The sequence below is a fragment of the Candoia aspera genome, chromosome 3 (genome assembly GCF_035149785.1).
Source record: "Candoia aspera isolate rCanAsp1 chromosome 3, rCanAsp1.hap2, whole genome shotgun sequence".
Lineage (NCBI taxonomy): Eukaryota > Metazoa > Chordata > Lepidosauria > Squamata > Boidae > Candoia > Candoia aspera.
The window spans coordinates 196,960,751-196,984,700 of record NC_086155.1 but is presented as its reverse complement, the minus strand read 5'-3'; the positions used below and the strand labels follow the sequence as shown (position 1 = coordinate 196,984,700).

The following is a 23,950-nucleotide window of genomic DNA, read 5'->3' as shown; positions in this document are numbered from 1 at the left end:
GCTTGTATAGATGCATTAACAGTGACCTTAAGCTAAAAATAAAGAATGAAACTTACCTCTTCAATGTGAAGTTGCCTTAAGTTGAAATAATTTTTTAAATAAACCATGATCTCCCAGGGAACCCCTAGTGACCTCTCGCGGAACCCTAGGGCGCCAGAGAACCCTGGTTGAGAAACCCGGGATTAGCTCCTGCTTCCTTTAGCCTTTCATATATTCCCCGTTAACCCACACCACTCCAGCTTACTTTGGTGGGAGGGAGGATTTTGGCATATTTCAAGACAAACTGACAGGGCTACAGCCGTCCACTACTTTTATTTTCAAAGGATGGTTTTGCAACTTGTATGGGACTAAAAGGCATTCTTGGAAATCAATATGGCAATCAATTTGCAGCCATCAAATGTCAGAGAGACACCCAAGATATCCATGGACTTCACCTAGGGGACATAGGTTACTTTCCCCCAAATTCAGTGAGAAAGACCCATAAGTTAGACACTTTATCTATCTCCACTACAATGACCACAACGAAAATGGAAGAAATCAATGTGTCCAACTTAACATCTGGAACATAACATTGGAAGTGTTCTGTCTGGTACAAAAGATTAGAGGTGTTGCATAAACACTTGATTAAAATATGAAAGCTCTGTAAATTATTCAGTCTTTCTGAAACAACAGGAAGCCTTTCTGAAAACTATCTCAAAGCCCTCTTTCTGCTGGTCTCCTACATAAAAACCATTCTTCTTAATTACTACTGGATTTATGACAAGGAGATCTCTACCATTTCTTCAAAATCCTCCTGATCTGCCTTTCTCTCAACTGCACCCAGATCCAAGCTCCTGGATAAGCGAGTGAAATCCACCCAACACAATCCATAGAAAAACAGAGCAAAGAAAAGCTAGAGCAAACTGGATTCATAATGAAAAATGAAGGAAAGATCATTTCAGCCACGCATAATGAAGGCTGTTGAAATCACTGCCAGGTTTCAATGCAACCACCTTCAACTCAAAAGGATTAAAAGGTTGGGTTTTCTGTTGTTTTGTTTTGTTTTGACTGTGAATTTGCACAGTATTTGCTTTCTGGCTCTGGAACAAGTACATTTTCACACAACTAACGAATTGCAGAGATTTGTCAGGGGAACTGACAGTTCAATGCCAAAAAACTTGGCTTCAGAATCTTTCTCCCTCCCAACCCTTTGTAGTAACTGTATAACATTTATATGCAGCCTTGCCAGAGGCGGGGTTTCCATTAAATATTTAAAAGACTATTTGCTAAAATAACATTGCCATAGCAACGGAGCAAAGCTAAAGTATGCCAGGTGCTGCTGCTAACTCATGGCATGTTGAAATTGCCATCAAATGCTATACTGTATGGCTCTTCTCTCCCCACAGCTTTGCATTATCAGGATGGGTATTATGAATGTGGTAGGTGCTGAGTAAGCAACAGATAATAAGTATAGTTCAGAGATTATCTAGAGCAGTGTTTCTCAACCTTGGCAACTTTAAGACATGTGGACTTCAACTCCCAGAATTCCCTTGCTGGCTGGGGAATTAGGGGAGTTGAAGTCCACATGTCTGAAAGTTGCCAAGGTTGAGAAACACTGCTCTAGAGAATCAGGCTGGGAAAACCTACAGATCTTTAGTTCTACAGCTGAACTACAGTTCCCAGCATCCTCCACTTTGGCTATGCTGGCTACAATTGCTGGGTGTATTAGTTCAACATCTGGAGCCGCCTTTCTCAACCTTTTGACCCTGGAGGAACCCTTGAAATATTTTTCAGGCCTTGGGGAACCCCTGCACATTCAGGCTCAAATATAGGCCAGAAGTTATAAAATTATTATATTCATTTCATGTGTAGGCCTCTATATATGCATTAACAGTGTTCTTAAACTAAAAAGAAAGAATGAAACTTACTTCTTTAATGTGAAGTTGCCCGAATTTGAAATAATTTTTTAAATAAATTGTGGTCTCCCAGGGAACCCCTAGTGACCTCTCGCAGAACCATAGGGTTCCAAGGAACCCTGGTTGAGAAACCCTGATCTGGAGGGTTACAGGTATCCCATGCTAGATAGAGAGTCCTCCTCTCTCTATGCAAAGACCCCAAATGGGGAGGATTTTTGTTTGTCTCAAGGGCCACATTCTTAAGAGGATACGCTGTCAGGAGCTGTATTCTAGCAATGGGAAGGGTCAGATCCCCTGTTGGTGCATTCATCCTGGGATGGTGATCAACAGCTGGAGGGTCAACACCATAGATGATCACACCTGCTTGAAACCATGAAGTGCTTGAAAAAGAAAAGCCATGAATCTGACTGTAAAACTATTTCTACGCTTTGTAAATCTTCCTCTGATGTTTGTGGGGCTAAAGAGGTTATCACTTGACCATCTGTTGAAAACCATTCAACTAGAATTCTGTTATGAACCTGGATATCGTCTTCAGTATCTAAAGACACAGTCTCTAAATATTATCATTATTTTAATCTCATCTCATTCTTCTACTTCCTTAAGTGGTCTACTGCCTGAATGAAACCACAGAAAGAGCTGAATTCTGAAAAGGAGGAAAACAGAGAGAGAACAAAACATATTCTGTATCAGGATATTCCATCGCTTGTATATCCAGGTAAGTAAATCCTCAAATAGTAGCGAGGAAGCAAAGAAATGAAATGAAGTTTTCTGGTAAGACAGTGCAGATTAAATGGCCCTCAGGGTTGTCATGATGCTACCAAAAAATAATGAGACTAAAAAATGCAGCTCTTGGCTGCAAAAAGATTCCCCTGCTGTATGGCATATCCTACTACTAATCCTAGATCTCACTCTACTGACCTTTCCTAAGTCCACTATAAGGTGGTCTTAGGAAACTGCTTTGGTTACATTCATTGAGGGCATGCAAAGGAATGATTTATCACAGTTAAATATTTCTGAGCTACAAGGTAGACCGGATTAAGAAACCAATGCCATGTAGGTCAGAACTTTTACAAGTAGTCCTTGTTTAGCGACTGTTCGCAGTTACAACGCTGATGAAAAAGTAATTTTGAACCAATCCTTGCACTGCTGACCTTTGCAGGTTTGTAAAGCAAGGGAAAGCTGAAGTAAGATTGTAAGCACAGTCACGGTTTTGCTTAGCAACTTAACAACTGAGTTGCTGGTCCCAATTGTGGTCGCTAAATGAGGACTACCTGTATTGTAACAGCTATAGTAAGAGAATTTTGCAAGTTTGGATGTGCGTCCTCCCTCTCTCCCTTTATCTTTGTGTGAATTAGGGAAGGGCTTGTCTGAGATGTTTTCTCAGGTTATTTTATTGACCCAAGCGGAAGCCCCACTTATCTGACTGTTGCCTTGGCCACTACCAGGCAACTCTTCCTCCTGTCTTTCAAGGCCATTCCTTTTTCCCTCTATAGCCACTCAGATATTGTCAGTATCATCCATGACATTCTTCTGGACTGCTTCTGAAGTTTGGGGAGAAGACCCCCCCCCCTTCGGTAGGCAATGCAGAGTAAACTTAGAATTCTGTGGACAAAGTCGAAGAATGTTGGCCATACATATAATGATAGGTAACTCTTCTATGGTAGTTTTACATTTTGAGCAAAATAATGATGCTCTATTATTAAAATGGACCAGTCAGCTAGCCAGTTTATGAGTTAATTTTCATAATAATCCAACATCAGTTATAAATTTCTTGCTGCTTTGTTTGGGTGTTTAAACTTGTGTGTCTATGACAACCACAAGCAACGCCTGTGCTGATGCAATGCACTGACATCTTGTTCAGTGAAGGAAAACCTAAATCAGAACACATTTTTTAAAAAAGGAAATGTTCTTTCCTTTCTCCAATTGACTAGCAGTTACAGTTAAAACCATAAATCAAAAAGATGTTGGCAAAACTAGCTGTCAGGATTGAGAGGAAAAGGCTACAAAATTAATTAGTCACAGAAATGACCCAGAATTTCTTAGATTCCAGAAATAAATCTGAGAACTGCAAGTTTGGCTGCTAAAAGGATCAATTCTTACATGCTTTTTACTTATTAACTTATTTTATTTTTATGTCACCGCAGTCCGAATGGACTCCTGTTTAGTTGAACCAGTGTAGAAACTTTTATTTGTTCCAATGTGAGGCCTTCCACTTCTAGTCCAGTGTTTTAACCTTAAAGGAGTGCAATGCACACCAACTTTTGCTCCAGGAGGAAACACAGGCTATAACTCAAACAAGCAACAAATATTCTGCAAAACAGGCAGGTTGTGATTAACGTGAGTTTGAATAATGCGATATTCAATTTAGTGCGAATCATACAATGACACCAGGTGGTGTTGAATGCGAACCAAAAGTCAGTTAATGAAAGGCTAGCGCATGCGCAGTTGAGGTTACCATGTTCCTGTTGCAAGATTCTGGTAGGGTAACCTAACAATAAAGATAGAGCTGGTATTCCTGGTTGTGCTTGTCTGGACTACTTTGCAGGGCTAACGAGCTGCCATCTCAGTCTGCACTTGTTTATCTTCGCGGATGCAAAATAGACAAATGGAAGAGTCCTTCAGATAAAAATACCACAACTGGAAAAAAGAAGAGGCTTGTGTGGCATATGGGTTTTAGTGGCCTGGCCTGGCCGCAGTTCTGGTGGTGTGAATCAGCAAATGGAGTGAGAAAAGGGGAGAAGAAGCTCAATTCTGGCCTTGAAGGGCAGCTGTGCTGTCAACACGGGCTGATGAGCTGACCTGGCTACTCGCCACCGCTGTTGTGGGGCGATCTAGAGGGAGCAGTCCTGTCGGTCCAGCCAAGGTTGCATTAAAGTTCTCTGTTAAGCCATCACGTTGGGGATGATAAGGCAAAGTCCTCACCCTGCTAAGCAAAACATTCCAGACTGGGCTATTAGATGAAAACAAGTTTTGGGGAAAACCAGATCAAACCTGTAAAAAATCTCACAGGTGAGACCCTGAACTGTTGCATCAGTGTAGGACTACAGTTGCCCCTACTTGGTGTGGACACTCCAGGCCAGTGTTTTTCCATACTTCTATCCTCATGGAATCCCTTCCAAATTGACATTGGCCCTAGAATGTCGGCACATGCTTTAGGGTGCGCCTTTAACCTATGTACCTTACTGCCAAGCCAGGTAGACCTTACCAACGTGGATAGACAGGAAGTCCCTAGAAAAGGGTTGGGCAGAAGCTAGCTCGCAATCTACCGATAATGCTCTGAATGACTTGCAGATGGTCAGCAAGTATGGTTCACCGTCAGTATAAGAGGAACAACCCAGAACCCAGGATGTGCAATGAGGTGATTAAAACACAGCGGGCTTTCTCCATTTCCAGCTGCCGAAGCAAGAAAGCTTATGGAAAACCAGAACTGGTTCTTAAAGTAAATTCCCAGGCTGAGCTGGTGCTCAACTATGTCTTATCCCTTAATATTGTTAGCTACTTCACAATGCTAAAACAAGATTTGCAGTAAAATCTAAAACTGGAATGTAAAGAAAAAATACACTTGTTTAGAAACTCAGGAACTGGAGCGTGGAAAGCCTGATGAAAGTGTTTGGGGAAGTATAAAAGGCAAGAAAAACAAAAACACAAGTTGATTATAGACAGACTGGCAGGCAGAAGATAAGAATCAGGCCTCTCTGCATCAGATGACCAGCATTTCAAAAAGGTATGCAATACCGCTAGTCCTCACTTAACGACCACAATTGGGACCAGCAACCTCGTTACTAAGCAACACGATTAAGTGTGAGATCATGTGACTGTGCCAGACTTACAAAGTCACTTTTCCCCAGAGTCCTTAAGCAAATCACTGTGGTCATTAAGCAAGACATCACGTGACCGCGACTTGCGATTTCACTGCTGGCTTCTCCATTGATTTTGCTTGTTGGAAGCTGGCTGCAAAGTTTGCAAATGGTGATCATGTGACTGCAGGGACACTGTGACAGTAATAAATGCAAATTGGTTGCGAAGCACACAAATGGCGATCACATGACTGCGGGGACATTCTTAAGTTTGAGAACTGGTTGTAAAGGTACTTTTTCAGCACCATTGCTAAATAGGGCAGTCGTTAACTGAGGAGTACCTGTAGTGATAATGGGAGATTTAAATTCTTCTGACATCTGCTGGCAATTTAATTCTGCCAAAAGTCAGAGATTCAGCAAATTCTTGCCCTCTCTTGCTGACAACTTCGCTTGCCAGAAGGAAAGCAAGATGGTCTGCTGTGCTGGACCTGATTCTCACCAACCAGGATGAGTTGGTTGAAGAGGTGAAGGTGACTTATGCCTTGAGAAAAAGTAATCATGTTATCCTTGAATTCATGATATTCAGAGGAAGAAGAGCTACAAGTTATATCTGCATATTGGACTTCAGAAGAGCAGATTCTCATGAACGCCAAAGGAAAGTAAGTAGGATCCAAAGACCTCAAATCCTCAGAAAATGCTCAGGAAGGCTGGAAAATACTATAAAATGAGATACTGAAGGCACAATCACAAACAATCCCCACAAGGAGGAGCATGGGAGGAATCTAAAGAGGCCAACATGGAATCACACAGAGCTTTTGAAAACAGTGAAGAGGAAAAGGGACATATACAAAAAAATGGAAGGAAAGGCACATGAACAAAGAAAATAAGGCAATCCCTGGAAACTGTAGGAACAGTGTGGAAAAAGGCTAAAGCTCAGAATGAGCTGAGGCTTGCAAGAGATACCCGAAGCAACAAAAAGGGTTCTTTGGATGCACTAGGAACATAAGAAAAGCCAAATATGGTCTTAGTCAATGTTTCTCAACCTTGGTAACTTTAAGATGTGTGGACTTCAACTCCCAGAATTCCCCAGCCATCCATGCTGGCTGGAGAATTCTGGGAGTTGAAGTCCACACATCTTAAAGTTGCCAAGGTTTTGAACACTGGTCTAGGTCCATTGTGAGGAGAAAGTAATGAATGATAACAGGTCATGGGGAGACAGCAGAATTTTTCAAGTCCTATTTTGTGTCTGTTTTCTTTCAGAAGGGAAACAGAACTAGCTCTAGCTGGTGATTGTTATGCCATTAGGGGAATGACGGAACTGAAGCATAGGATAGACAAGGAGAAGGTAAAAGTGGACATAGCTAATTTAAACAAATTGAGGTCTCCAGAGCCATACAGGTCACATCCTAGGTTACTACAGGAACTAAGAGAGGTAACTGCAGAAAACCACTGTTGGTAATCGTGGGAATTCCTCAAAGACTGGAGGGGTCCTCAAGGACTGGAGGAGAACAAATATCATCCCCATCTTCAAAAAATAAAAGGAAATTCAGACCTATCATCCTGATGTCTATACTGGGCAAGCATTTGTGAGCACTTGAATAGGTATGCCACCATTAACAGGAGCCAGCATGGGACTGTCACAAATAAATAATGCCAGACTAGTCATATCTCCTTCTTTAATAGAATTACTAATTTAGTAGATCAAGAGAATGCTATAGATGTAGTATACCTGGACCTCTAAAAGCCTTTAACGAAATCTCTCATGATATTCTCTGTAATAAAAAGCACAATATGGGCTAGATGATACTGCCCTCAGTCGGGCTAGATGGACTAATGGTTGGCTGACTTGGCTACAGCCAAAAAGTGCTCATTTATGGCTCCCTCTCAGCTTGGAGAGAAATACTGAGTGGAATGCCACGAGACTCTGTCCCGTTCTATTCAACGTTTTTATCAAGGACTAGAATGAGGGAATTGAGGGGAGGTCATCAAGTCTGCAGATGACACAATGCCGGAAGGGACTGCTAATTTTGAGGAGAGAAGATTCCAAAAGATCTAGACAGGCTTGAACAGTGGGCTGCAATGAATAGAACGGAATTTAAAGGGGAGAAATATAAAGTCCTGCAACTGGGTAGAACAAACAAAAGTATACGATAGAGAAGACAGCAATGTGGTGCAGCTGTTGGTGCTATTGCTATCTTGGGGTCCATTAAGAGGAGCATGAAGTTCTGATCAGGAGTTTTACTTGTTCTGCTATGCTCTGCCCTGGCCAGACTCCACTTAGAATACTATGTCCAGTTATGTGCACCAGCACAGTTCAAAACAGGCAATGACAAACTGGATCAAGTTCAGAGGAGGTCTATCAAGATGGCTGAGGGGTTTGGAAACCAAGCCCCATGAGAAATGGTTAAAGAATCTTGAGTATGTTTAGGCTACAGAGGAGAAGATGGAGTGGAGATATGATACCAGTCTTCAAATATCTGAAAGGCTGTCACATAGAAGAGCAAGTGAATTACAATCCCAGAGATCAGGACCAGAACCAGTGGTTTAAAACTACAAGCTAAAAGTCAGGAGGAAGTTCCTGACTGAACTGTCAACCAGTGGCACAGGCTGTCAGATGAAGTGGTGAGTTCTCTCTCTGGGATTAGTCACAGTCAACCAAGTTCTACAATTTGGTGAAGTTGTCTAGATCTCATAATAATGTTATCAAATAAAAACTCATGCACTCTTATATCGAGGGACACTGGCTTATAATTCACTACAATGCCATTTCATTTGATACCATCATAATGAATTCCAATGTCTTTACTGATTGAGGACCTTTATTTCCAAAGAAAGGGTTGCATTGCCAAAGTGGTTGTGAATGACTGATATTGTATTTACAAAACAAACGCTAAAGCCAGTAACAACCAATGAAGATAGAGAGATGAATCTGGTAGGAACTGCTAGTAGCAATGCTTTGGAGATCTCCTTACCTATAACTTTTGTACATGCTAAGAAAATAATGTTCCACAAGGAGAACAGTTGTACAAGAATGAAAGGAAATGAGGTAATCTGTTGATGAACTCTGGATTTACTTTAAAAAATGAAAATATGAATACTTGCCTATATACTGCTTCTTTAACAAAACTAAACTTGCATTATGAAAACAAACCATCAACAATAGTATTAAACATTTTGAAATTAGTGGATATCATACATACTTTATAATACCTCTCCCAAATTAAATAAAAACAATATTTAGTGCTGTAGACCTGGAAAAACATTAGAGAAATGCATTACTCATCTCCAGTGATGTCACGAGTACTAGCCAACAACCCCTCAAGAAAGTAAGCACAAAGCTGATGCCACAACAATATTTGTAAGTTATTATTGTTTTGGGTTACCCAAAAGGGGAGAAACCCACTAAAATACTAACACACTGCACATTGGATGGCATGATAGTGGTGGGAATTTTGTGGCCCTTAAGATGTCGCTGAACCACAGTTAACAATATCTCTCAGATGGGTGCCAGAGAGAACCTGGAATGGGCAAAAGTTAGAGACCAGAGCAAGACATTAGCTCTACTTTGTCTTCTAAGGGAAAAAACATTATTTTGTGATTGGCCCCACTATCATGGCAGCCACTTTAGGAGGGTACACACAACTCCTTCTCAAAATTCCAAATATATCTTCTGGCCTAGAAGGATGCTTACCTCTGGTCAGAGTAGCAACCATTCACCAAGATATTAAGCAGTATTATTTCCCAATCTTAATTCCAGACATTCAACTAGAAATTGATTTTTGGCACGCAAAGCACACCTCAGCTGAGCTTTCAATTATTCTTTTTATAACAAAGCTTTGAACCGCCAATTTCATATGTCTTAGAGGATTCTCCGGTTGGTCACTGTTAACTAGATGATACAATTCTTGTATTAGCAAGATGTTGCTGAATGAAGAGATTAAGGTGTCTGAAGAGCTTTGCCTGTTCTTACAGTTCGATCTGTCCGTTGTAAATTCTCGTTTCTTTCCTTGTTTTTCATTGCCTCAAAGACAGAACATTTAAAATGAAATGCAGAGCAACTACAGACAACAGGTTTGCTTTGCAAGGTGCCCAATTTTGGGGGAAGGGGGTGTGTTTAAATAATTGGCCAAACAGGGACTGACTGCAGCCCCTTACTCAACAAACAGCAGCCACTGAAGATGAAAAACAGTAAAGTAAACATTTATGAATGCAGACTACTGATCTTAAAACAAAGAAATCAATTCACTTTCTCAGCTCACATAACTGCCCTGGGTTTTTTTTTTAACACTCTGGAATCACTGCAGCACTATGTATCATCCTGGCTGTCTTGTTTGCAAGGGAGCACTGGTGGATTTTCACACAATGATCTCTCTTCCAAGCAGGAAAGCAGCTTATAAACTGTGGTTAATGGGCTTAAGTTTGCTAAAAGGAAACCATTAATAATAGCATGGGGGGAAAAAAAAGTTACTGGGAGTCTGCCATGAACTGGGCTGCCACAGAGAGACACTTGTAAGAATCTACTTTTAAAGAGCCTCAGAAATGGATTAACATTTGGAGAACTACCAGTTCCAGATGCCTGCAAGGCTTACAGATAGACTTTCAAAAGCCATACATACAGTTGCTTGCATACATCAACTCAGTGTTCGAACATCTGCATCACACTGGATATTACATTCAAAGAACTTAGGATGGCAAAGTTTCCTTTGTGCCTGAGAAGACCTGCTACTAACTGGAACAGTCAATGTTGGTCTAGAGCAGTGTTTCTCAACCTTGGCAACTTTAAGATGTGTGGACTTCAACGCCCAGAATTCCCCAGCCAGCATGTTGGTTGGGGAATTCTGGGAGTTGAAGTCCACACATCTTAAAGTTGTCAAGGTTGAGAAACACTGCTCTAGAGTCTAAATCAGCAGTGTACAGCTGGAGGCCCAGAGCCCAATGCATCCAAGAGCCAGCCTCCACAGACTTCCAAAATTTCCAATTTTAACATGACTGAAGGAGCCATTTCTTAAATACACAGCTGGAGAAAAATCATGGTGCATTAATCAATGTAAATGAAATTGAACCAAATTTCATGTTTGCCTTAACAGCAGTTTCTACAGTCTGGAGTGGCTTCTGGCAGCATGTTCAACAGCCAACCCACTGTTCTAAATGGACAAATCTTTTAGCTAGTCTAAGATGCTATTCCACACTGTTGTACATTTGAGTAGGCTAACTGACTTTGCTTCTCTAGGTACAATATAACATGCCAAGGAGGGGGAAGCATGTGCAGGTATGAAAGGAGAAACTGGCACTGCTGAAAGGTTCATAAAATCCAGTCCTTCAGCAACCCTCCACAACTCCTAGCCTTTCTGTCCTGCCTGGCAATTATGGGAGGTTTTTTGACTCATCTGGAGGGCACCAGGTTGAAGAAAGCTGTCTTGCTGTCCACTGAACAGGATGAGAAGTTACAACATGCTCAAGATGCGATCACGGTCCTAAACGGTGCTTTATCTTGTTCAGGTATACAAACTCTGCTTAAGCTACTCTGCTGCCCATTTCTTTCTATCAAGGATCTAAAATTTTAGAAGGAACTGCCATGGATGGAGGAGGTTCTCCTCTCCGCTCTTCCATGCATTGTGCCTAACCACGTTAAATTAAGGCCTTAGAGGGGCTTCCCATACCTGTTAAACTCTTTGGCATCCACCTAAAACTGAAAGTCATTCTTTTCCAAACACCTTTCTCACAGAGTGTCTTTGCTACGGTTCACTAAGAAGAAAGGAATGGTGTTACAGGAATGCCAGCAACTGAGCTACAGTATTTCCCAGCCAATATATTTCAAAGTAGGTGGAGACTTGTTTATTTTTTCCCTAACGGCTTTCCCGTGAACCAGCAACCTGGCAGTTCTTTGCACTGGTAATGGAGAAGCTTGCAGCTGTTTGTTTGTACAACAGTCTCCTGATACTTTATCAGTCTGGGAACCAGCCTTTACAATATATTTTCACTGCATGCCCCCTAAAGCCATGATTCCGTCTTCACAGTCCCTGGATCCCCAAGATCACAAATCTTCAAATTACAGCAGTGCGGTGTTCCATTTAAAAAAAAGAAAACAGTACAGGTAGTGCTCGCTTAACAACCATTTGTTTAGTGATGGTTCGGACTTATGAAGGTGCTAAAAAAAAGCCAGCTTGTGACTGGTCCTCACACTTACGACCATCACAGCATCCACGTGGTCACATGATTACAACTTGGGCATTTGGCAACTGGTTCACATTTATGACCATCACAGTATCCCGTGGTCACATGATCGCCATTTTCGACCTTCCCAGTCGGCTTCTGGCAAGCAAAATCACTGCACAATTTCCTTAACAACCACATGGTTCACTTAATGACCGCTGCAAAAAAGGTCGTAAGACTGGGTCGGATTCACTTAATGACCGCTTCAATTAGCAAGCAAAATTCTGATCCCAATTGCGGTTGTTAAGTGACGACTAAGATAAAGGTAAAGATTTCCCTTGACATTGAGTCCAGTCGTGTCCGACTCTAGGGGGCGGTGCTCATCTCCGTTTCAAAGCCGAAGAGCCGGCGTTTGTCCGTAGACACTTCCGTGGTCATGTGGCCAGCATGACAGTCACAGAACGCCGTTACCTGCCCGCCGAAGCGGTACCTATTAATCTACTCACATTTGCATGTTTTCGAACTGCTAGGTTGGCAGGAGCTGGGACTAGCAACGGGAGCTCACCCCGTCATGCGGATTCGAACCGCCGACCTTCCGATCAGCAAGCTCAGCAGCTCAGCGGTTTAACCTGCAGCGCCACCGCATCCCTAACAAGTGAGGACTACCTGTATATTATTAGCTTATTATAGTATAAGCCAGTGTTTCTCAACCTTGGCAACTTTAAGGTGTGTGAACTTCAACTCCCAGAATTCCCAAGCCAGAAGAAGGCACCCCAAACTAGCAGCCTTTTCTAACCTGGCACACTCAGATGCATTTCCAAAAAAAAAAAAAAAGCCAACATGATCACACAGCAAGATTACTCTTGCCAATTCTTTTCTCTGTGGCCCCTTGGCTCATCTTCCACAACTGGGCAGAGGGTAGCAATCCTCAGGAACTGTCATGTTCACCGTTCCAATGTTGCTGGTACATCGTAACGTTTCACATGTCATTTGGCTGATGCGTGTGTCGTCTGGGAGGGGAGGTGGATTCCATCTCGTGGGATTGTTGTATGTTAGCAGCTGGATTGGAATGTGTTTGGGTTATCTCGTGTGTTCAAGGTTCCTTTCCCAGGACATCAGCAGAAACGGTTACCAGCACCTGGGGGGGGGGGGGAGTTTGCAGTGGCAGGGCGAGGGGAGGGATTACGTTTGAGCCGAGGGTTTTTAGTTTGTATTTGGCGCGCTTTTACTCATTCTCAGCTTTCTCTGTATTTGCATACTATTCTTTAATTAAACAGATATCATTAAGTTCCTGCTTGTGAGTCTGAGTCTATTAGAGTAGGCAATCATTACAGGAACAGAATTTGAAGGAAGTGGCGTTGTTTAAAGCAGAGGAATAGATTGCCTTCTGTGTAATAGTGTGCAACCTACTTGTTTAATCTATTTTTCCAGGCTATCAAAAGTTGCTAAGATGCCACCTTTTTTAAAAAAAAAATTCTTACAAATGATCCGCTCTACTATACTAAAAAGGGAAGAGGAAACTTTCCAGAAACATGAAGGTAATTTTCAGCTATCTTATGTGGGTCAGAATTTCTACTGAGTCAGTGGTAAAGAAACCCTGTTTTAAAGGCTGGGCAGAGCCTGCAGGCACATCCGTTACTGTTCCCCACTTAGTTATATGCAAGAGACCTGATTTAACCACTTGTCCCCTGCTGTGTTTCCAATATGGAACATCTTGTTTCATGGTGGCAGCTTGCATTGAGTTTCAGGCAGATGACATGCACTCTGCAATGTTTTAGTTTGGAAATACTGCTGGCTGAGCCTATGGCTTGCTGTAGAGCCAGGAATGTGTTGCTCAAAGCAGGGGTGGCTAAGTTGGAACCATTTGCTGCTCTTCCAACTACCTGATGCTAATGAAATACAAAAGCAAAAAAGCTGATTTTATACCCCATATATTTGTCATTATACTGCATGTACCTCCTTGTCGACGGACTGTGGGCAACGGTATGTCGGTGAACAAGGTACACTTTATATCAGTGTTTCCCAGCCTCAGCAACTTCCAGATCTATGGACTTCAACTCCCAGAATTCCCCAGTCAGGGGAAATGGCTGGGCAATTCTGGGAATTGAAGTCCACACATCTTAAAGTTGTTGAGGCTGAGAAACACTGCTTGAGATTATGGATCCTAGCTTGAACAGAAAAGTGTGAGCATGCTTGCAGTAAAACTGGGTTTTGGCTGTGTTTGTGACATAACGTACCAGTAAAATGTACCCAAACTGACCAGCACTGTCCTAACCACTAACAGGGCATGTGGCACAGATGCAACTAAGGCTGGTATCTAGTCTACACCTCCTCTGTCTTACTAAGAAGCATTATGTGAAATCCTCAACTAACTCAAGTTATGATGGGCATCAGAGGCCAAAATCTATGGGCTGATCTGATGGCAAGGCCAGAGAAGTATGGAGAGGCGTAATGAATGGAATTAGTTTAAACTAGATTTAGCTAAATTTCCTTTTCTTATCTACATCTTCCTTTCACTTACTATTTCTAGCTCTTTTTCTGGGCTTTGCATAACATTGCTTATTCTGAAAGGGAACAGCATGGTGGACCCTTATTTAGGTACATAGTTGATTTGGGCAGCATGATTTATCTACAATAAATTAAGGGTGGGAGCCCACAGGAATAGAAACATAAGCTCCCCAAAGCTGAGGAGAGGCTGAAGTCACATCACAGCCTGAGGCAGCAAAATGGGGAAATTCCAATGTGTAACTTCCTGAGAAAGCAAACAAAAGGAAGGAAGATGGCATATATTAATGGAATATTTGCTTTTTCTCTTCTGGCTGAACTGTAGCTTTCCTACTGCACATTGCACTCGGCCTCATTCTAATGGTCCGTGTTCTGAACTGATTTGGGGGAGTTTTGTGAATTGTGTATGAAATCTTCATGAAAAACAGCGGGATAAAACAACACATGGCAAAAAAAAATAAGTGTAATACTAATTAGACAATAATTTTAAAATGAAAAGCACACTTAAAGTGTGCTTACCAGGTTTTTAAATATTCAGACAAGTTAGCCCTGGAAAATATAAGCCCTTTGGAGTATGTATTGTTATCTACACATGCTTGCAAATTGAGGATTATATTTGATGAAATGATCCCCTTTCATCAAATGTAGTCATTTAATGGGAGTAAACCCCATTAAAATGGTTCCTGATATTTATTATACTGTACGTGTGTGTGTGATATATATATATATATCACACGCACACACACACTGTATACGGATCAAATTGTATTGTAGAGGCATTAGTGCTGAATTTTCAAAGCAAAGCATTATTCAGCTAACTTTTTCATAAATACACCTTTCCCAATTCTTTCTTTAATGCAATTGTAGCTTGCTCTGCTGCTTACAGGAGCAAAGATGATTCTATACTGTTGTGCTTTAAATATGGTATTACTATTTATCACATTGTATCATTTATGTCACTTATTCTCTTTTAAGCATAAGTGACATAAGCCGTGTCATTTATGCTCTTTTAATTCTTTGATTTATAATATTTAGTTTCGTGAATGATAAATTACTTTGATATAATTTACTGTGTAACTTTGGACCACAGATCAATGTTGCAGATTCCCCATATTAATAGGCTTCCCACGTTAAGAACAAACGGCAAGCAAATAAAGAATTGCAATTGAAAAATTTATGAAACTGCAATTAGAAACCACTAAAATAATGCACTCGGAAAGAGAGGAAGAGGACAACTAGCAGCAAGGTGGATTAATTCAGTTTAGTGGTGGTGAGTGCACTGTTGGGAGACCTGAAAGAACAGGTTAGGGAGAGGTCATCATGGAGAAAATCTATCTATGTTGTTGCTAGGAGTCAAAAATGACTTGATGGCACATAATCAATCAATCAATCAATCAAAAATAATGCACTGGTCCATGGACTAAAGAGTGGGTATGTTATCTAATTTTTTAAAAAAAATTGCTTTGTGTCCCTATCTGTGACTTGAATGGCTGAGTAAAGCTATCATTCCCAGCTTCAGAAGGAACTATTCCCCATTTAATTGAAAGGCAGTGGTATTACTGTAGCTATCAAGTATACTGGACACTGCTTCTCTGAAACGGTAATTTGTTCTCGTACCCATCTAGACACTTGTACACACGCACTGGCACATATTAATGTGGAGAGAAGATGCACATTAATAGGACCTCATGTTGGACTGGAATTAATTTTAAATGGGAGGAAGGTTTTGATCTCAAGCTGTATTAGAGGAGAGTCCAAAACCTGAGGGGGTTTACTATCCCCAAGGCAAAGGTATTTTTAATGTTACATGCAAACTGGGTCAGTGTCTTGAAATACATGTTTTTTAGGAGCAAGAGAAGCCAGCGTCATCACCCTCATCCTTTACCATTGGACTTCTAAGAGGTATCTGTGGACATGGTTCTAGAGTATCTCTTGGTCTGCTGATCTTAGGAGATCTTTCCCCTACTGTTCACAGTCAATTTTAGTGCTTGATTTATTTGTGCAAGTTAGCACCGCTATAAGGTAACTTAGAACTTATAGTAGGTAAAGGTAAAGGTTTCCCTTGACATTAAGTCCAGTCGTGTCTGACTCTAGGGGGCGGTGCTCATCTCTGTTTCAAAGCCGAAGAGCCGGCGTTTGTCGGTAGACATTTCTGTGGTCAGGTGGCCGGCATGACTAAACAGAACACTGTTACCTGCCTGCCAAAGTGGTACCTATTAATCTACTCACATTTGCATGTTTTTGAACTGCTAGGTTGGCAGGAGCTGGGACTAGCAACGGGCGCTCACCCCGTCACGCAGATTCAAACCGCCGACCTTCCGATCGGCAAGCTCAGCAGCTCAGTGGTTTAACCTGCAGTGACACCGCGTCCCTTATAGAACTTACAGTATGTAATTATAAATTTGTGGATTTCTTTTTTAAAGTGCTGGCTTTTGCCAAACCCACTTATTTATTTTATTTATTTAGTCCCCATCCATCTCTTCCCATCAGGGGACTTAGCCTGGTAAGATGCATCCCTCTACATTTATTGTTTTTTTTTTAATTTGCATGCTAGAAGCACCTTCTCAGGTAATTTCATTTATCTTCAAAGTGGGTGGAGAAGAAGGGCACTTTGGACATGAGGATTCTGACTAGGCAAATGTCAGAGCATGAATGGCAAAAGAGCACTCCCTATTTCTCCCTCCCACAGTGCTAATTAAATCACCAGGATCCTGGAAAACAAACAAAAAGTGTGAACCTTCATGCCCTATATATCACTGCTTATAGGCTGTGTTAATTTTCTAAGTCATCACAGACCTAGTTTTAAATATCAATAGGCAACTTAGAAACATGGAGGAGCTGCCGGCCAACTCTGATTAAGCATACAAGAACTTCTTAGATAAAGGACTGGTTGCAATCCTTTTCAACCATTTCTACAATGCCTTTTACATCACTAGCTTGAAAATGTCTACGTTACAAATCCATGCCCATAAGGAAGCCCATTCTTTCTGGATAAACAAGGCCTGAAACAACATTTTACAGTGTGAAGGGCCATTCTGTTCCCTTCTCCTTCCCCACCAACAATCCTTTGATGGGATCAACTGGAGCAGAAGTCCAAAACATACGGAGAACATAAGACTGCTTAGCTCTATAGAGAAATTGGTGGGGCAGCCTTTTCCTTCTCTTTGTACACAGCCATGGAAATGGCCTTGAGGGAAAAAAAAATCAGAAACTGTTAGGTAAACAAAAAGGACAGAAGCATTAGACCCTGGGAAGGATGATAGTATTAAGAAGAGACTCAGGCCGGCTCCTCCCTGACTTAGTGAGGTATAAGAGGGAAGGGAAGGAAAAGCACAATCAGACTTGCAAGAGTCTATTACTAGAGCTTATCTCAATAGATTCTAGTCTTCCTGTAGAGTTTGTTTCCTGATCTGGTCTACCATGTAGGGCTGACACTCTCAAAATACAAGCCAGAACAGAGGTGCCCAACTTTTTTCAAGCTGAGGACACACTTTGTCTTTGAGTGGCATGCCTGGGATTGAACCTGCCGAAGTGGAAGACTCCAAGACAAAAACTCCACCTGTTGAATTTAATTATAATTACTCATCACAATGAATATGATTATTCCCACATACATAAGTTTTCTGTTAATGACACCTTTGGAGGCGCTCTGGGGACCATCTCCAAATTTGTAGGGGGGAGGAGGGCCTCAAGGCCCCCAAGTGAACATCCCTGAGCAAGAAGAGAGGACATTCAAGAGGGATAAAAAGGAATTATTCTTCATAAAGCTCAGTTAACTGTGGAATTTGCTACTATATTACAGGATGTACTGAAGGCCACCGAAGTGAATTGTTTTAACAGTGGATTAAAGAAGTTCACAAGGGGTAAGGAAATCAAGAGTACTACTAGATCTAGACTGAAGAAACGTGGAAAATCACTAGATGACAGCAAGGAGATACTGAAAATGCTAGCTCATTGCTCCCATCTAGTGATTATCCAGACTTTGCAGTCCAGATCTGGTAGCCTAAAGCTACTAGTCATGATGGAAATATCTTTGGTGACAAAGGTGTATTCATCTCAATTCTAACTGCTTGGTTGGAAACAGTTACAACATGAGTGAATGGTGTAGGTCCTTGTGTCTTCCTTGTAGGCTTCTCAGTAGCATCTGGTTAGCCAGTGTAACACCATAATTCTGAATGATCAGAGAATCAGAAGAGCCATTTAAACCAACCCTATTCCATGTAAAGGTAAAAGATAAGGGTTCCCGTTTAGTCGTGTCTGATACTAAGGGGCGGTGCTCATCTCCGTTTCATGGCTGAAGAGCCAGCGTTGTCCGAAGATGCTTCCACGGTCATATGGCCAGCATGACAGTCATGGAACGCTGTTGCCTTCCCGCCAAAGCAGTACCTGTGTCAGATCCTGTGATTGTGTGAATGCTCGAATGATCGGGTGCTGACAACCTGTTTATCTACTTGCATTTGCATGCTTTCAAATTGCTAGGTTGGCAAAAGCTGGGGTGAGTGCGGGAGCTCACTCTGTCATGCGGCGCTCGGGTCTCGAACTGCTGAACTTGCAACCTTCCAGTCGACAAGCTTGGCGTCTTAACCATTGAGCCACCAAGCCCCATTGGCCTATTCCATGAAGGAATCCAAATTAAAGCATCCTCAACAGATGGCTGACGAGCATCTGCTTGAACACATCCAACAAGAAGCCTTACTACCTTTCAGGGTCACCGGTTCTACTGTTATGTTCACTGCTAGGATGTCCTTCTTAGTATTCAGCCAGATTCTGTTCTCCTGTAACTGAAGAATTTTGGGACGACCAAGAACATGTATTGGTCTTCTTCTACATAAACATCTCTTCAAGTATTTGAAGAGTGTGGCATTTCCTATATCTTCCCTTGGTCTTCTCACATGTCAACTTTTCCATTTCTGTAGTCTCTGATCTGATAGTTGCCAGCCTTCTGATCTCTAAACTTCTTTCAGTTTGTCTGAATCCTTGAAGTATGGTGCCCAGACCTGAATATAATACTTGACATGTGGTCTGGCCATCACAGAAGAACTATTATTTCAGTCAGGCCCAACACAACTGTTTCTACATCCAAAGTCCATACCAATTCTATAGTGCTAGGACTGAATGGCTGTTGATGTCAGTACACATTTTTAAAATCACTCCTGATACCTTTTTCACTTGCTGATGGAAATCCTACATGATACTTTTCTTTCAACTGCCCGTGATTTATCTGGTTCTCTTAAAGACTGCTGTAGTCTTTGTTTGAAACCCTACTGGAGCTGATTTTAACTGTACAAAAGCAGGTGCAGTACAAAGATTCAAGTAAATAATTCAAAAATGAGCAAATTTATCTACATTGTGTCCTTGTTTCATCCGTTTAGCTGTTAAGCAGTCATGTGGAAAAGGAACAGGGTAAAATATAGTACACGTCACTTTTACTGCAGTTATATAAGGATGCTTATACACTTATTTCTAATTACTTCCTTTGTTATTCATTGTGATCAACAAAACATCCTGAAGTACTTACGTCAAAGGTCTTTTAACAACAACAAGAAAGCTTGAAAAACAACTAAAAGTTTATTAAATTCCACAGTTCTAATGAAATTAGAATGGGAAAATGTTTGAAAAAGTAGAGAATACAGTAATACAAGAAGGTGATGTGTAGCTATTTATTTCCAACAAATAGAAAATATTGGAGCTGGCAGCAATTTCTAAGAGTGCTAAAGCCAGTCTTTCTGAATCTGGAGCCATCTGGGATTATAAAAACAATCCAGTATATTTGGAAAGGACCAAGCTGGAGACCATAATGTGCTGGGGATTGTGGGAGATGAAAACCAATACTTCTTGAGGGTATCGAATTGGGGAGGGTTGGTTAATGAAAACCTGAATTACAGAATGCATGAATTAGAAGGGGCTTCGGGATCATCTAGTCCAGTGTTTCTCAACCTTGGCAACTTTAAGAGGCGTGGACTTCAACTCCCAGAATTCCCCAGCCAGCATCTGTTTTCTACACTAAGCAAGGGTTGATCTAGTTCAACCCTTGCTTAGTGTAGAAATCTGTGACATCCTGATACCACCCTTTTGAAAACCCCCAATGTGGGGAAATTTGCCACTCTTCTAGATATGTAGATATTGCCATGGCTCAACAGCTCTTCCTGTCATAATTTGCAGCCTGAATTGCTTTTAAATGCAACCTCTTGGTCCTTCTCCAGCTCTCCATTTCTACAGATCCACCTCTCTCTTGCCCAACTGCCCCTTCTCAATGCGTTGACTGCTATCATATCCCCCTGGTCACCTGCTTTCTAAACCCACTCAGCCCTTTAATCGTTTTTCATAAAGTGTGATTTCCAGACCCCTTGTCATCCTGACTCTTCTCCTCTGAACCCATTCAAACATCTCCATGTTTCTTTGGCCCAGAACTGGACACAATACTCCAAGGATGCTTCTCACACATGACCACCAAGCCAGCTCTCCCCAGCCTGTCCTTATGCATTTAATTTTGTCCTCTAAGACAGGGTTCCTCAACCTTGGCCACTCTACGCTGTGCGGACTTCAACTCCCAGAATTCTGGGAGTTGAAGTCCGCACAGCTTAGAGTGGCCAAGGTTGAGGAACCCTGCTCTAAGCTATTAGCTATTTCCCGTAGCCTGGTGTCCTCTGTAAATGTCATAAACATCCCTTCTGTTCTACCCTCTAGGCTGTTTATGAAGAGGCTGAATAACACCAAGCCAAGGATGGAGCTCTGGGGGACCCTATTAGATATTTCTCTCCAGGATGATGCAGGACCAAATCAGTGAAATACGGATTACTACGATGCACTGTAAAAAATAAATTTTGGGGCCACATCTCACCATATATGTATTACCTAAGACCAGATCCACACATTGCATCAAGCCACTGTTTGCTTACTCATGGTTACTGACCAAACCAAGGTTTGTTTGCACATGCTAAATGATAAACTATGGCTTCCAAACCTCATTAGCTGGATTTATATAACATTATGACTTAGCCTGTTGCATAAACCCAATCAGAATCTAGGATCTGAAAAGCCCATGATGATTTTATTATTACCATCACTGCTGTCACGAACAGTTTGTAGACATACAAGCTCCAGTCGAACAGTGACTCTATTATAACTTGATTCCACTGTTTCCCTCTATGTGTGAATGTGCGCATACGTGTACAAACTTGCTTGTGGAGGTTGCATTTGATGAGCTAGATGCTAAAAGGTCTTTCCTCAACCTAGAGCTCTGCAGGTAGCCCTAGCATGTCTGGAAGGTACGTCTTGTGTGGGAGGGGAAGAAAATGACCCAATACACTTGTTAGCCGTTTAAGATGCCACAAGACTATATTACGCTGCAACTGGCTTGCACACTCAGCTTCAGAAACTGCTCAACTCCAGCGTCTTGCACATGGATTCCATCCTAGCCACAGAAAAAGAGCAGGTCACCCAAGCCCTTGGAAATCTTAGGGAGAAAAAAGGCCGGGTGCCTTTAAAAAAAGATAACCACCCACCCAGCTATAGAGCTTTCCCACACCAAGCAAACAAAAGGGCAGAAAACCTCACATGGCTTTGAAGTCAAAATGATCAGGTGGAAGGTCTCAGCAAATAGCAATTCCACTTCCTCGAAAATAGGTCTCTCCCCACCCCGCTCCGACATGGGGGGGGGATCTTGGCTATTTACTTTCTCTCCATAGGGTAGGACAAGAAGGAACAAATAAATACAGGGTCCACAGGGGCAGAAAACGTAGTGGGGGGGGATTGAAACAGAAACGTCTTAACCTGGAAGTCTTTCCAAAGGGGATGGCATGACCCGATCACGTTCAATAAGATTTTTTTTTTCCTGATTATGGAGACCTTTGGAACAGGAACAAAACAGAAATGAAACCAACCACCGTTAGGAATAACTTTGTTTTTGCTTTGAGCAGGGCGTTTGGAACGCACCAGGTATTTGGCAAGAGAATTTGAACACAGGCGCATTACCGGGGGGGGGGGAACGGACGGAGGATGAGCTGTGAGATAAAAGGGGGTGTGTGGAAAGGTAATTTGGAAAAGGGGGGAATGGTTGAAGTTTTGTTTTGTTTAAATATTGCTAATCTAAGGGCAGCTTTACCGAGCCGGTCTAAACGGTAAAATGCAACGTCTCCTGCCATTTCTAGCGCTCTCTGCAGCCGGAGGGGGGGGGCGAAGAGAAGCGCTTGCAAGCCAGCACGTCACGATGCCGGCGCGCTACCTTAAAGATAAATCGCCCGGGGTGGGGGATGAAACCCAAGTGCAAATCTGCGCCCACTTAACGCCTAAAGAGTGCCCCTCCGCACCCTCTCCTTTCTGCTGTGTCTTCATATTCCGGGACGCCACCCCTTGAAGAGTGCAAACGCCAGTGCTTCTCATGCAGCCCCCGGTCGCAGTTTTGTGGGGGGCGGGGGCGGAAGGAGAGGTGCCTTTTTCTCCCCAAGCCTGAATTTTCAAGATCGTCTTTCTCGGCTCTACGTAACGCCCTCTCCAAAGCGGACGCCATATTTTGTGTTGCTGATGTCGACATAGAGAAACGTAGACATTTTTTTTTTTAAAAAGGGAGACCTTGGCGTTCTCTCTCTCTTGCAGCCCCTTCCTCCTCAAAAACTTGCGATCGATACGGCTTGTAGAAGACGAGAAAACGAAAGCATTCGCCCTCCCCCCCCATCCATGCATTTTCTTTTTTTGCTCCAATTTGAATTCTATTCTCTTGCTTTCGGTCTTTGCTTCCTTATACGCCCCTCCTCTTTCTAACTGAAGTCTTAACAAAAACGGGAGGTTTTCCTTGACGGGGAGAGGGGGGAAAAAGTTAGGTCGAAGTGGATTGCTCGGTGGACTAGCTCAGGACGAGGAGTCAGAGCACCGAAGACCATGTGGCAAAAGAATATCCAATCTGGCTTTGCAAGGCATCCACACTTCCTTTTTCCGATTAAGGGTGCTGGTGCTGCTGCGCCTTTTTTTAATTTATTGTGTGTGTTTTTAAAGAAGGGCGGGCGAGAGGAGGGAAGGAGGGAGGGCGAAGTTTTCCTTACCTGCGATCAAAGCTTTGGAACGCTGAGACGCAGAACTTTCCCCGAATGGAACTCTCGGCGCGCGTTCTAGAACGCCGGGGAGACGGTCCAGGACTTTCACTTAAACAAATCGCCCCCCTCTAGGAAAAAGACATACAGTAGGATTTAAAAAAAAATAAAAAATAAAAAAAAATCTCTCCGATCGGTGGTGGTGATCTACACCAAAACCCACATGATCTCTTACGTCAGCTTGCGTATTTGCATACGATACAATCCACAGCTCCTCTATCAGGGTTCTTGGATTTGCTGGAAAGTTTTTGACGCGAAAATTCGACCGCGAACTCTTCGCCGGAGGGAGTTCATAGAGTCCCTTAAAGTAGCATCATCTTCTCCCGAGTGATTAAATACGCTTCCTTTATTTCATCCGTTTTTTGTTATCTCTTAATGTGAATATTTGTGTCATTTCTGTACTCTTAACTTTAATCGAACCTAATAAGGACTATTAAGTTTGCCACAGAGATAAAATTGACGTTAATACGAATAAATCTTAGACATCGATGCAGTGTATTTCAGATACCGTCTC

The 23,950-nt window shown here is 42.2% G+C and overlaps 1 protein-coding gene across 2 annotated transcripts in view; it reads right to left on the bottom strand.

Moving 5' to 3' along the window:
- The window catches only part of ZHX2 (zinc fingers and homeoboxes 2), a 193,475-nt gene extending 169,844 nt beyond the window's left edge, over positions 1 to 23,631 (bottom strand). For both annotated transcript variants that reach the window (XR_010067676.1, XM_063299644.1), the window contains exon 1: positions 23,389 to 23,631. The gene's annotated coding sequence lies outside the window, so the exon portion shown is untranslated. The remainder of the gene's footprint in view (positions 1 to 23,388) is intronic.
- Between the last annotated feature and the right edge of the window lie 319 nt (positions 23,632 to 23,950).